Here is a 14,582-nt window from a genome sequence, read left to right as displayed (position 1 = left end):
AATCACTGGGTAACCTGGGGGAACCTGGTCATGCTGGAGTGAAGGGGAATTGAAACAAATTGTCAAGGAGCAGCAAGGCACACCGTGGGAGGAGGGATGACAGCGTGTTCTGACTGCAGCTTGCAACCTGAGAGGGAAAAAATCCCATCCAAAACCTTCAGCTCCAGACACTGTTTGTTAGAGGAATTTGAATTTCAGCTCTGCCTTGACTGAGGCTGCTCCCAAGTGAGGAGCTTTGCCAGGTGCTCCAGGGGCCCGGCTGAAGTTCACCTGCTGGAGCTCTGGGAGCTGTGTACCCAGCTCATTCTATCCCACAGGATCGGTGAGGAGGAATTTGCAAGCAGGTGATCAGAATAAATGATTTACCAGGGCACTAAAAGATCAAGGCAGTTGTTTCTAAAAGATCTCGGAGCATCTAAAGCCTAAAGTGTTACAGTGCTTTCAGGTCTGCCCCCAGGCTATCAGCCTGGCTCCAGCTTCTTGGAATAAGTAATTACCCCACTCCCCATTAGCTAAAAAGTAGAAAACTATTCCAAAAGCTCATTGCACACTCCCCCAAGGACACAGGCATATGATAAGTATCTGCTTCTCCAGAATACAGAGCCATACGAAGTATAAAGTTTCTAATTCATATTTTAAATGAGATTCCCTTTTGTGGTTCCAGTAGTATGAAAAGAATAACAAAAAGAAAGGCTTTGAAAAATGCCTTCTCAGTATCAGCTCCAAGTGTCACTCCAGGTTTCACTGTAATTCAGTAGAAGGTCATAAATTCCAGACCATGGAGGAGCAGCTGAGGGAGCTGGAAAGGGGCTCAGCCTGGAGAAAAGAAGGCTCAGGGGGGCCCTTCTGGCTCTGCACAACTCCCTGACAGGAGGGGACAGCCAGAGGGGTCAGGCTCTGCTCCAGGGAACAGGGGCAGGATGAGAGGAAACAGCCTCAAGTTATTCCAGAGGAGGTTCAGGTTGGATATTGAGAAAAATTTCTTCCTTGAGAGGGTGGTCAGAGACTGAGCAGGCTGATCAGGGTAGCGATGGAATCACTATCCCTGAAAGTGTTCAAAAAACACAAGGATGTGGCACTTGGAAACATGGGCTAGTGGTGGGCTTGCAGTGGCTGGACCCAATGATTTCAGTGGGCTATTCCAACTGGATGATTCTATGATTAAACCCATGGCTGTTACTTTGGTAGTGCAGCTGTAACACCAAAACTCTCCTGTTTCCCCTAAGGAAGATGAACCTTTGGGCTGTGAGAGTGTAGCCATGGCCATGCCACCACATCCACAGCTGTGTGGTTTGACTCTCCTTCAACCACTGTGCACACCTTCCAACACTGCAAGAAGCCCCACCAAGGATGCTCCTGAGAATGTCATGGGCAAAGGGGAACAGATTCGGTATGTCAGGATTTGAAACTTCTAAAACTGAAGCCATTTACGGTCGGGGTGGAAATGGCTGTTTCTGATCACAGAAAGGTTGGATCTCACTCATAAATCCATGTGGGTAGTCACTAGGGGCCATAAAACCACCTCAGAACAATAGGGGTTGGAAAACCAATGTTGAGGCCAAGGACTTGACTTTTACTCTCTGAGTAGTCCAGTGAGAGGAGTAAGTCAGGCCCCAGAGCCTCTGCTTACAATGGGCACCATTACTCCAGGTGTAGTTCCATTGAAGTGAATGGACATCTTAAAGAGGAAGAACCACCAGTCCCGTGAGTAAATGTGACACAATTTGGTCTTTAAATAGCACTACCCTTTTGATGACCTTCCACAACCATAAAATTAAGCCTAGAAAGACCTCAAGGGCAAAATCAAACTGAATTTGTCAAAATCTGTCAGAAAGAACGCAGTGTGTAGCCAACCTATGTTGAAAATGTTTCCACACAGGAGAAAGTTGGAGGTCATGAAGGAAACACGAAAATGACAGAAGCCATTTGAAGGCCATGGTGATGTGGGATTTATACTATGCAGGCTTCTCATTGCTCCCTCAGCCTCCAAGAAATGTCTTGAGCACTGAAAAGCTCCAGCCTGGCACAGGATCTTGGCACACCCAGAGCACAGCAGGTCAAAGCACACAAAGGTGGGGGAGTTAACAAGTGCCCCAGTGAAGAGTGGCCATGCCAGGAAAAGGGATGAGCTTTCAGAAAGCCACATAAGTGCTGATGGGAAGTGGCCAGGAAGATGCACTGCAGGATCATGCCAGTATCAAATTACAGAGACAGCATCTCCCTATTAACTCTGCTGGGCACCAGCCCTGGCAGTGCCTCCTCCTGCCCCTGCTCAGGGGATCAGCACTAAAGTCCTGATTGTGATTCCTGAGTGCACAGCCACGGGCTCTGCTGAAGGAGGATGACCCTTGCAATCAGCTCTCTTGGCAAGATGATGCCAAACCAGCAATTTAATCAGATTTTTTTTTTCTGTCCAGTAGCATAGCCTCCAAAGCAAATAGGGTCATACAATAGAAGAGAATTGCAGAATATCCTGAGTGGGAAGGGACTCACAGGGATCAGCCAGTCAAACCCCTGGCCCTGCACAGATACCCCAACAATCCCACCCTGTGCCCAAGGGCATTGTCCAAAGCTCCTGGAGCCCTGGCAGCCCTGGGGCTGTACCAAGCCCCTGACTGATGACACGCAGATGTCACCAGACTCACTGCAGGGAAACAGTGACCTTCTGGCTACATTCAAGTCCCTTTGGTCCAGGGATTTCCCTAGAGAACTTCTAATTGCCTTCTGAAAGGTGACCAAGAAAATCAAGTCACCTACAAGGAAACACAAGTTTCCTATGGAGACTCCACAGACAGTGCTTAGGCATCCACAAGGTGAAAAATTGCCCTCTCTTTAGAGAGAGCTCTGAAATTGCTGTTGTAAAGGCCTGTCTTGTGCTAGGCAGGAAAAGCTCCGTGCTCTCCTGCTGGGAAGCCCTTGGGTCCAGCCCTTCCTTTGCATCTTACCCTCACCACAAGGCTGTGCCATAAAAAAGTCTGATCTGGTATGAGAAGCTGTTGGTGATGAGAAAGGCAAGATTTGCTTTTCAATTCTTTTCTCCTCGACTGTCATTAAAAATGATTCACGATAAAGCCAAAGTCTATGCAACTACATGATTAGAACTGAGACCTACCATAAATTAAAAGGCTTTTCTTTCTGTTCTTCCCTGTCTGGGCTGTATCAGGTTTCCAGAAGAGAATAAATGCAGAAATCCAGAGACAGCCCAGCCTGGTGACCAAAACTCAACTGCTACTAAAGGTAAGTGATATCTCAAGAAACACATGTTGGTTCTGTGGCTTGAAACAATGAATCCTTGTAGAAAATCATAAAGTTTGAGGTTAAAAAAAAAATTACATTGTAAAATGACATTTCCCATAAGAAGCAGACTGTCAGGGCACTGATACCACGTGCTGGGGTACTTCTCTAGGACTGCTCAGCTGAGGAAATGAGAAAAAAAGAGCAGAGCACTGCAAACATTCCCAAGGTGTTGAAAGAGGATGGACAGAGAAGACTTTTACTTATTTTTTCCCACGGAGAAAAATGAATGTATTAAGAAGGTAGGGAGGAATAAAGGAGAAAGGGGAGAAATTCAAGCGTCTTGCCTTTTTCTTGCGTAGAGATGTTTTAGTTAAAGCTTTGATTTTACTTTTTTGGAGGAGAAAAAAAGAAAGAAATCCAGAAAATCTGGGGCTTGAATGGGAACGTAAGATATGGAAAGCAAAACCATCTCATAAATACCCCTTTACTAAGAAACAATAAATAATAATTATGTTGTAATAAGGTTCTATTATGATACTACATCCCAGCCCTATGTTTATTCCAATGCCAACTGCAGATCCACAACCATCAGGCATTAAATATGTTGGCAAATGTATTTTACCAAAAAGAAGGAACTTTATGTACTATCAAGGAATATTATGCCCCATCACCACTAAAATCCAAGACCTTACCAGGCCTTTTAAGGCAAGAGATACAAGGTCACAAGGCAAAAAGAATTAAGACAATACTCTTTCTGTTGCCTACACTAAAACCAAACACAAACCTTAATTGTAGGAAGTTCTGAACCATTTGGTTCAGGTGTCCAGGTTTTTCTCTACCTGAACTGGAAAAGGAAAAAAGAAAAGCAAACAAACAGAAAAACCTAAACAAAATACAACTGTGCAGGAAAGATAGTTTTGCTTTCCATCTCTACAGAGTTGCTGTGAGTTTTTCCTAAAAATCTCACTGCATGAAAGTCTATCAAGGCTGGTGAAATTGAGACCCACATCCCAAATTTCCAGAGACCATGTGTGATATCCAGCAGGCATTAATGGCCTTTTTCCCCTGGAGGGTGTGTCTGGACTTGCCCCCTAGGTTCCCCTTTCTGAGGCTGGTGCTCACTCCTGTCCCACTGGGTGCTCTGTGCTCCTGGCTCCCTCTGGAACAGCCTCCCCGATGGAATGGCCGTTGCCATAGAAACCCCTACAGTAACATCACAGTTTCCACCAAGATGCTTCAGCAATTTACTCTGGTGATTAAACTGCAGCCATTTATTGCACAGAATAAATAACAGGGCAATGGTGAAAAATGGGGCTACGACTGTATCGATGGGTCCTGGTGACATCATAAACCACAAGAACCAAGCTCGAGTCATCACAACTCCCGAGATGGAATTATAAACTCCATCATTCAAATTGTGCTCTTTAAAGACATTTGATCTAACTCATGGAGCCAAGAAAACGAAAGGGGGAGAGGCAGAAACAGACCACGAGGCTCTCAGGCCAACCACGGACTGTCCTGGCCAAGAGTGGGGACAGACAGACAGACTGCCAGGCATCAGTACAGCCAGGTATATACACAGAGTGGGGACAGACAGACAGACAGACTGCCAGGCAGCAGCACAGACAGACAGACTGCCAGGCAGCAGGACAAGCAGGTACACACAGAGTGGGGACAGACAGACAGACAGACAGACAGACTGCCAGGCAGCAGCACAGGCAGGTACATACAGAGTGGGGACAGACAGACTGCCAGGCAGCAGGACAGGCAGGTACACACAGAGTGGGGACAGACAGACAGACAGACAGACTGCCAGGCAGCAGCACAGGCAGATACCTGTCTGGCTCTGGATGCTGCTCAGGATCGATGCTGCCTGTGGGATCCCAGCCAGTTGTGTTCCCAACAACAAGCCCTGGGAGCACTGCCACTGCAAACTCTGCAGGGAAGACAAAACAGACATGAAGAGCAGGCTTAATTTTCCCTGCTAGCTCCTTTTTGTTCTTGTGGAGTGTGCTCACCTCTCTCCTTTTTGAGCTCTGAGCAGGCTCAGGTTTAGGAGCAGTCTCCCCTCCAAGCACTGAAGTAGCACAGTGGCTCTGCATCCCAATGGGATCAAACAGGGAGCTTTTTTTTTGTGCAGACCAAGATAATTTGCTGGCCAAGACTTTTCTCTGGGGCCAGGTCCCGAGCAAGCTGTGAAGTGCTAATAAAGACTGTAAGAAGCTGAGGCTCTGGCTTCAAGCCCACTGTGCTGGGACAGCCCACCTGCAGCAAGAAACATGGAGCTTGAATAACATCAATTGCTTTGGATGTTCTGGCCCATTAGATGTCATTTAAAATACTGAAGTATCAGAGAACAGGAAGATCTATAAGATCAGTGATAGCAGATGGATCTCCTCACTCATAAAAGTTGTTTGTTTGACTCCAGTGCTTACACAAAGTTGTATTTAGCAACTAGCAAATGCGAGGCTTTTAAAAAATCTTGTTCTGAGAGTTTCAAATGCAGCCAGCTCTTTGTTTCTTGATGCATTTCATACGATAGAAGATACAAACAAGTCATTCCAGGCTCACTTTATTCCTTGAGCTCTTCAGACTGCAAAAATTAATCCTAGGTGGGACATCATAATAGAAATGCCAAACCAGTATTAGACTGGGATGACCCAAACAGGGAGTTCTGCCCAGCCAAAGCTGGGCATCATCATTTCTCAAACATCACCATTTCTCAAACAGAACTTCAGGACCAGGAAAGTCAGACTCACTCTTCCTCTTTCAATATATATACTTAACGGTAACATTTTAGAAATCACTCATCACTGCCCTAAAATGTGATGTTGTTTGAGGTCAGGGTTGTATTTTCCATTGGGGACAGTTTCACCAACGTTGAGTACTCTAAAATTTCCACCCCTACACACATATGGAGAGAGGGGAAAAGAGACTGTAGGATGATACATGTATCTTAATGTACCATGCTAGACAGAGACAAAACCCACATTTTTAATAGCTTTCTCTATTGATTTCAGAACTATTTATCATGTGACTGCAATAACACACATTTGCAGACTAAAACTCAAGAATGCTGGGCTTGACTCTAATCTCACTGTAAAATGGTAACATCTCCAATGAAGATAATTGCCCCAATGTTAATGCTATCAGAAATGGGAAATTTTGCCTCATTTTGCTTCATTTTTAACCTTCTTCCAGGCAGGAAGGCATGTGGAGATGCAGTTTAGAACTGTTCTTGCCTTTTGCAAGTTGGTCAGAAAAACACTTTGGAGCTGTTTGTCCCATCTGAGATCTGAATTTACTCCTCTTCCTGTACCTTCACCTCCTCTGTCACTGTCACACATCCTCACTCCTTCAGGTTTTGCCTCTCCTGCTCACCCTTCACCCTCTATTTTTTATTGTTACCAAAGGAACGATTCAGCTCAGATGAAACTGAAGATTATAATGAGCAAAGTCCCCTTTTGCTGCAGAACCCACCTGAGGGTGGAAACCTTCTCCTTGTCACCCTCTCCAGCAGCAGAAATGTCCCACTCAGCTGATCTGGAACACAGGCTGCTGGTTCCTAGTTCCTGTGAGGTTTTTTCCAAAGGATGGGCCCTTTACCTACATTGCCTTAGAGAACAGAGAAGGTTACATAAAAAACTGCACAACAGCAGGATGATGAATTGCTGTGGTTAATTAGTAATTTACTAATTGCATATTCTAGCAACCAACAATCTACATTCTACCAAAGTAAACTATTACACAAAGGAAAAAGTGTAAAGAGAATGAATGGAGCAAAGTATTCCAGACTCCAAGATCCCTGGCTTGGGCAAGATCCTACAAACACCATGGAATTTTTCTAATGCTATAAATGAGAGATTGATGATGACAAGATTTCCAGCACACATTTCCTCTTTATGTAAGGAAAAAATGGCCACATATATGAGGTGAGACTGTTTTCTCCTGCCATCACAGAGCACAGTCTCTGGAGCCACTCCTAAAGGGACCAAAACTGAAAGCAGAAAACAAAGCAAACAGTTCAGGACAGCAGATTTTGGCCTTTTCAAGCATCTACTCAGAGGATTGCATGGGATCCAGAGCTGGAGAAAAGAGAGGCCCAGAAATGCAGGTTGGTTTGCACCCCTTTGGAAGCACTGTGTGTTCTATTGCTGGAGAGGAAACCAGGCCTGAATAAAGGAGGTGCTTCCACAGAGAAGGATGCAGGATTTGGGAGATGTGAATCACCTTTTCCTCAGGTCACACATGAACAGACAAAAGCCAAGAAAGGCTCTGATTAGACACTCCCAAGGTAGTCTCATATTCTGGTGTGTGCATGTTGTGTTCATGGAATGCCAAGGGAAGCTGGAGGAACTAAAACACAAAAAGCCCTTTAAAACACAGGGTCTATTGTCTCCCCTGGCCAAACTTGCTTTAATCAGGTGCTGGCTCCATTTCACCTCTTGAACATGAGCTCCCAGATCTGCAAGGCACACTGAACCAGAGCAGGCACAGCAGGAAAGGAAAATAACCAAAGCAAACTTCACCTGGCCTGAGATTACTCTTTGCCCAAGTGATGAGGTGCTCTCACCCAGCCAGAAAGAAAAGAACAGAAATAGAAAAACCAAAACCTACCAGGAGAAGAGAGAGCAATGTAAACTGCCTGTTGTTCTGTGCATGCTTTCCCACCTCCCTCCCCCACCCCCTTCTTTAATTTCAATTTGCAAAGACAGTGAAATGGAAAATGTGCCTCTAATTATTACCCCTCTGTTCTTCCTAAAAGCCTCTCTCTGAACTTTTAAGTCTCCTCAAGTTTCAGGTCCTCTTTTTCTCCCTCTCTCTTTCTCTCTTTCTCTCTCCCCCTTTTTATTTAAACTAATCTAAAAAAGCTATAAAAAGCCTCTGACACTATAAATTCCCTTGTAAACCCTGGTTTTATAGGTTTAATTGCCTCATTTTACTGCCTTGCATGCTTTGTTCCTTCAGTATTTGAGAGAGCTGCCCCAGTATTTAGTACAAGCAGACAACTTGGGAAAAGAGAGACCAGCTTGGAGCCCTGGACTAGAATCTGGCTGTGGTCAGAACTCTGGCATGGTCAGCACCCTACAGAGACTGAGTCTGGAAGTGGCTCCACTCAGACTCTCGCATGCGGGACACTGACCCAGACAAAAAAAAGAGAAAAACCTCAGCTCTGGAGAGTTCAAGTCCCCTTTGATGGGATAAAATCAGGCTCACAGGTCTGGAGGGAATGAGAAAACCCACACAAAGAATCTCTCACAGGGGAAGGTGTGCTGGGGAGGATCCTTCTTTTTCTGGTACAGGAACAGATCCTTCCCTGAGCATCAGCAAAGCACAGTGCAAAAATCCCAAAGATTCCCAAGCAAGCAGCAAGGGCTTTCCTGTGGTAGGTGCTGTACAAATATGGACAAACAAGTGAGATCCCAGTCCAGGGAACTCCCCACACAAATAATTATCTTCTTCAAATAAAGTCAGGGGGATGAGTGAGAAAATCCTACCAAGATTTTCCTGGATCCTTCATAATCTCTCAGTCACACATTTGATCCCAAAGCCTTAATGCCCAAGCAATCAGCAAAATCCACCTTTGCTTCAGACGCACACATTTCCTAATTATGCCACTATCTGCTGAATGCCTTCCACAGATCTTAACCAGATACTGTGTCTGTGCCTGTGCCTCACCCTGAGGCGTGCACAAGGAGAAAAGATACACAGGGACTTCAAATGGGGAGCTAAAAGGAGCCTCTGTTTTCATTTCAGGGTTAGAACTGCAAAATGGACTTGGAGAAACGACCCACAAGATTTTTTTTCTCATAAAGAACATACAAAAGATGTTTCTGTGCAGGTACTGCCTCCACAGCCATCCTCACCAATGGCATGGAAGTTTCACTCCCTGTCTTGAGCCTTGGATCCGAGACCCTGATGTCCAGCAAAATGGAACAGCCCAGACACTGCAGACCCCTCACCAAAAGGCTGGGGTGCTTTTCCCCTCAGTGTTTCCAGAATCCATCTCCTGGCTCCCAGAAGACATGAAATTATACCCTTCGTTCCATTCGAGTCTAGAGATTTTTTTGTCTATCACATCCAGGTTATGTGTTAAGAAGAACAGACTCTGCAGGATTTTATTCTTGAACTCCTTCTTTTACCAGTTCTAATTCAAGCATGGGAAATAAAAAATACTAGAAAGAAGGGAGAAATAACTGAAAGCCTAAAAGCTTTCAAGCAATTTGGTTTTGGCTTAACTGAGGAAATGATAAAGGCATCCAAATGTGGGTTTTCTTGGCAAATTAAGGGTTTTATTTTTTCTCTGTTTTCCTAAAGAGGCAAGGCTCCTGAATTCTGATGTGTGTGCAGCTTGCACTACATTCTGGTTTATGGCAACTTCAGAAAATGTTGAGCATTCTTCACCAAATATGTCAGAGGGAAAGAAGTCTCAAGATTATTAAGTGTTTGTAAGTTTTATAAATACAAGTAAGGGAGCAAGATACAAATTTGTTTCCTCATCCTTAATCTAAACCATACATTAGATTTCTTCATGCTGCTCACCAAGTTGCCAATTTCTGAAACACTTCCCCTGGCTCAGGGAAAGGGACATACACGTTATGTGAAGAACTGAATCTGCTTTTTGTACTAACCAAGGTAAAAGAGTAACAACCTCTTTATTTTTCCAGACCACTTATGATTTTATAGACCTGTACTGTATCTCTCCTCAGCTACCTCACAGATCCCTGCTCTGTTTAACTGCCCTTCATAAATATGATGGTTTTCCCTCTCTTGCCTCTGCATTTCTTTTCATAGCTGGGTCCTGTGAAGAAGAAAAAAGAAACATTCCCTATTTGTGAAAAGGGGATTTAAAAGTAGGTGTTCACACACTGGTTATTCCCAGTGAACAAGCAGATCCTGAAAAAAATGCCCTGCTTGTTTTAGCCATTAAACTGTTGGCAGCAGGGCAGGCAAGAGGGATGGCAATGGAAGGGGAGAGGCACTCAGAGGATCAAAATCTGCAAAAAAAAGGAGGTTTAAAACAAATGAACTGAAGAAAGAAGTTGTTGTTGGTGAAGCTGATCCTTCATGCTGCTCTGCTATCTTGTAAAAGGAGTTTTATTTGCCTTTTTGTGGGAGTCCTGGGAGGAAACTATTAAAGCCCCAGGCTTTAGGCAGTTTGTGGGGATGTGGATGCAGGCACTGGGGTGGGTGCTTGTGTTTGGGCGTGCACGGCTGCCTTTTCTCCCTCCCTTTTACAAGGACCAGTCAGGTCACAAGGTTAAAGCCAGGGGGGACTTATTTTGTGTCGTAAGAATTTTTACAAAGTGTAAAGGATCAAAGTAATTAGCTGAGGGTGAGAGCCCAGGACTGTCAGAGAAGCAATGCAGCCCCTGCCCGGGAGTCCTGATCGCAGCTGGCCAGGCTCAAACTCCAGATCCTGGGAATAACCTTTCCCAACAGGTCTGCACAGCACGGGGGTGCTGCTCCATACCAAACTTATAAGGAAGAAGAAAGGCAAAATTTTGGATGGAGCAACTGGAAAATGTTCCAGCAATGTGGCTGAATGAAATCCAGGAGCTTTTAGGTGTGAACATTTTAAAGCCAGCTGTCTGTGCTGCTGTGAGAGCTGCCAAACCTCGCTGGCACTCTTTGGGGAGCAGGTCATTGCTTCCTGCTCCCATGGCCAGCAAAGATCATCCCAAAGTGAGTTAGGACTCTCAGTCCCTCAGTTTGGTCCTTCAAAGCAAAGAAGCAGGAAGGGAAGAGGCACACGGACTGATAAAGCATCAGCAAAAACCAGTGGATTCTAGGGGTGGGATCGAAGCTACCTCTAAGAGTCAGCCAAGAACCTCCTCCTGGAAATCTCTGCTCTCTGTGCTGGCTCTCCTGCTGCCTGTTCTTGGGATGCTCCTGATGCAATTCAAGTCCATCCAGCAGCACTCTCACTAAGACAAGCCAGGCCACAGCACATCTGTAGTGTCTGGGTAAGGAAACCCCCTCGTGCACCAATGGACTGAGCTTCCAAAGTGGACAGGCTGAGAAGTATCCAACTCATTCCCTTCCAGATATTTACAGGAAGGAGCTTTGCCCCTTTGCCACATTGCTCATCTTGGGAAAGAACCTTTGATGACACTGATCTCCTGTGTCCCTTAAGGTAACTCAGGGTTTTATTCCTGGAATGATGGGGGGTACATAAGCCTGGCATCCACTGCACAGCAAGAAAATCAATTGCTCCTGACATTGCACAGTCACTCTGGTGCTCCAGGATCCCTTTTTTCCTGTTGTACAGACAAATATCCAATCTTGGGAAACATATGCTTTTTTAGGAGAAGTTTTTAGGAGAAGGACTGAGATGAGATCTCTAGCCAAAGCGACTGCCCTACTTATGCATGACTGCCACAGCTCCAGGGGCAGCTCATATGTGTAAAATGCCAAACTACACAGCACATGAGCATAGAGTGCAGCCCTGGAGAGTCTCCAAGGCCCTGGAGTCACCCATGGCTTGGACTGGCACTGGTAAGTGAGAACAACTTTTTATTTTTTAAATACAGACCAAGCTCTTCCAGATGGCCAGGGAAGGACTTGCTGGGCACTAGCTGAGGCCACCAGACCCCTTGCCTCTCCCAGATTTGTTCAGCAAGAAGATGATTAGCTGCCACTCTTAGAAATCAAGGGGATAGGAAGGAATTACAGAGAGAGACTAGAAATCCCAGTTATCCCTGTATCACAGCTGGAAATGCAGTGTGCATCCTCCTTCCCTGCAGTGCTGGCATGAGAGAAGGAGGCGGCACTTCTACACCCTATCTGCAGCTGCTGTGTGGAAGGAGGATATTGACTTACTCAAAAGCTTCTTTTTTAAACTACTGCATTAGTTTTATTAAATGTTTGTAATCTATGTTTCACCTTTCCTCCCCAAATTACACTCAGCTTTGTGAAAGAATAAAAATTAGCTGCCTAACCACAGCTTTGGCTGCGAGCCGCCTCCAGCCCTGGTGAGGATGAGTTAGTGCTCGTGGTGTTATTGATCTCCAGACACAGATTGTCTGGCTTATGAGCCTCATGTCTCCTATTCCACACTGAGACCTGCCTCCCCTTGGCATCCCCTGATCCAAGCCTACTTGAGATGCAAAATGCAGAGCTGGCAGGTGTGGCTGCACCATGGCCCACAGCCATTTATCACAAACTTCTCAATAAGCTAATAGCCCTAATGTGTGAAAATTGATTTCTAGGCTGAATGCAGAAGTCCCAGTGATTTACACTCTATTTCCAATTGATGAGGCTCAATTGATTTCAATGTGTACTAAAATGTTTACCATAGTGGGAGGCAGAGGGAGGGGGCATAGGGAAGGCTGGGAACAGGGTCATCACTCATGGAAAGCATCCCAGCAGTGCTGGTGAGCACCACCATCACCTCTGGAGGGGCCCAGCAGAACATGAAGCATTTGGTGGAGCAGAAAAACCATCCAGAAGGAAAGCAATGACAAAAGACAAGGAAAAACTGATGTGTCATAAACATAGCATTGCAGCATTGGGGACTCATAAAATTCCCCTGATTTCTTGGAAGAATAACTCTGGGAAAGCACCTTTGATGCTGTGTCCTGCCAATGGCAGTTTGAACTCAGCTGCTTTTGCTCTCTGACTCTCAGGGGCTCTGTGGGCTGCAGGACAGCATGGCTACACTCAAGGGTAACAAGAAAAGGTCTAGTGACTTCCCCACAGCCACCATCTGCCCTGGCAGCAAAACCTCTCCATAACCCACATTTGTGCTCCACAGCTTGATGGCTGGACAGCCCAGGCTGAGTGGGACAATTCCAACAGTGACCCCAAGTGCCAGTGCCCTCCCCAGTCACCCTAGCAAAGCAAACCAGTTCCTCCAGGAGACGGGAGACAAGGCATGGGTAGGAATGGAAGTTGAAGCACAGTCTACAGTATTTTCCTGAGCCCCCTCAGCATCCCCTTCCACCTGAGCTTGATGCAACAAAGTCAGGTTCCCATTGACCTTTCCTAAGTCATTCTCCCCTTCCCCTATTTATTAATCCTCTCTTCTCCTCCCCTTCCCTCACCTTCACAGGGTAAAGTTCTCATTTACCAGATCAAAGGTTAGCACTTGTCAGACCAAAAGCTTTGAAATACATCTCAGCAATGAATAATTTCCAAGTTCAGAGGTGCTCCCATCTCTCTTTTTGTCACTCAAAAGCAGTTCAGGGTAGAGGCTTGCAAGCATTTCACACAGAATGCTAGACCCCAGCCTTTTAGGAGTGGGGTCAAGAAACAATGTTCAGATCCAGTTCTAGGTGTGAAACTACCAATCATGATAACAACCACTGAGTGGTGACTCCTCTGTGAGGTAAGAGATTTCACTCATCACACAGATTCCCCCAGACCTTACCATGGCAAAGTGGAGGTGCTGCCCCATCACAGTTCTCATAGTCCTGCCTGTGCCTGGAAAACAAACAGCATTTCAGTCCATTTCTCTAGGTCTGGGCCAGCACATGGAGCCAATATCCCCATAGCCCTTGAGTTTATCTAGCATGTTCTATTTTCTTAGCACATGGTGGTGAATTTCCCATAGAGGTCTGACTCCTCTGAACTCCTGAAGGTGCTGCCATAAGCAGAATTTCTCTATTTCCGATCTCTCTACTCACGCTGCTGTGGAATCATGACAACAAAATGCCCCAGGGACTATGAAACAGCAATAAATAAAGAAAACACATTCAGCTAAAATAAAAAACTCCTACTTTTACTAAGTTCCCAGTGGGACAATAGCAGAAGATGAGGAGCATGCCACATTCAATCTTTATGTACAGAGGGCCATGAGCTGGTCCGTCAGCCCTACCCCTGAGCCCACCTGCAGGTGTACTGCCTTGTTCAACCCTCCATATGAGAATGTGCTTTTGAACATTCATTAAACCATCAGAGGGAAAAGCCAGACGATGAGCCTGAGGACAACGTTCAGCTGATGCAAAGCACAGGAAGCCAATGGAGCTGGGTCAGTTTAGAGCAGGCAACTTAGTGAAACTTTAAACTCCCTTTCAAACAATCTTAGCAACCCCTCAACCTGCCAGCTGCAAAGGATTTCACTGACCACTATTTACATGATTCATGTCAGTGACTCTGTTCTTCTTGGAAACTGCAAATGAGAAGCCCAGCTTTGCACTTCAGCAGTTTTGGTTTCCTGCCTCAAAGCACTGTCCAACCTGACAGGGAAGGAATGCTCAGTGTCCAGCTGCACACAGGTCTTTGTGCTAACACCAAAACCCAGCCCTTCATTCATCAACAGACCAAGGGCAAACAGATTTTCCCATGAATATTTTCTTCTCATCCTGGCACACTATGGCAGATTCTTCAGCAAGAAGTTACTT

Source organism: Oenanthe melanoleuca, chromosome 15 (assembly GCF_029582105.1).
Source record: "Oenanthe melanoleuca isolate GR-GAL-2019-014 chromosome 15, OMel1.0, whole genome shotgun sequence".
Taxonomy (NCBI): Eukaryota; Metazoa; Chordata; class Aves; order Passeriformes; family Muscicapidae; genus Oenanthe; species Oenanthe melanoleuca.
Note: the sequence above shows the minus strand (reverse complement) of the source record.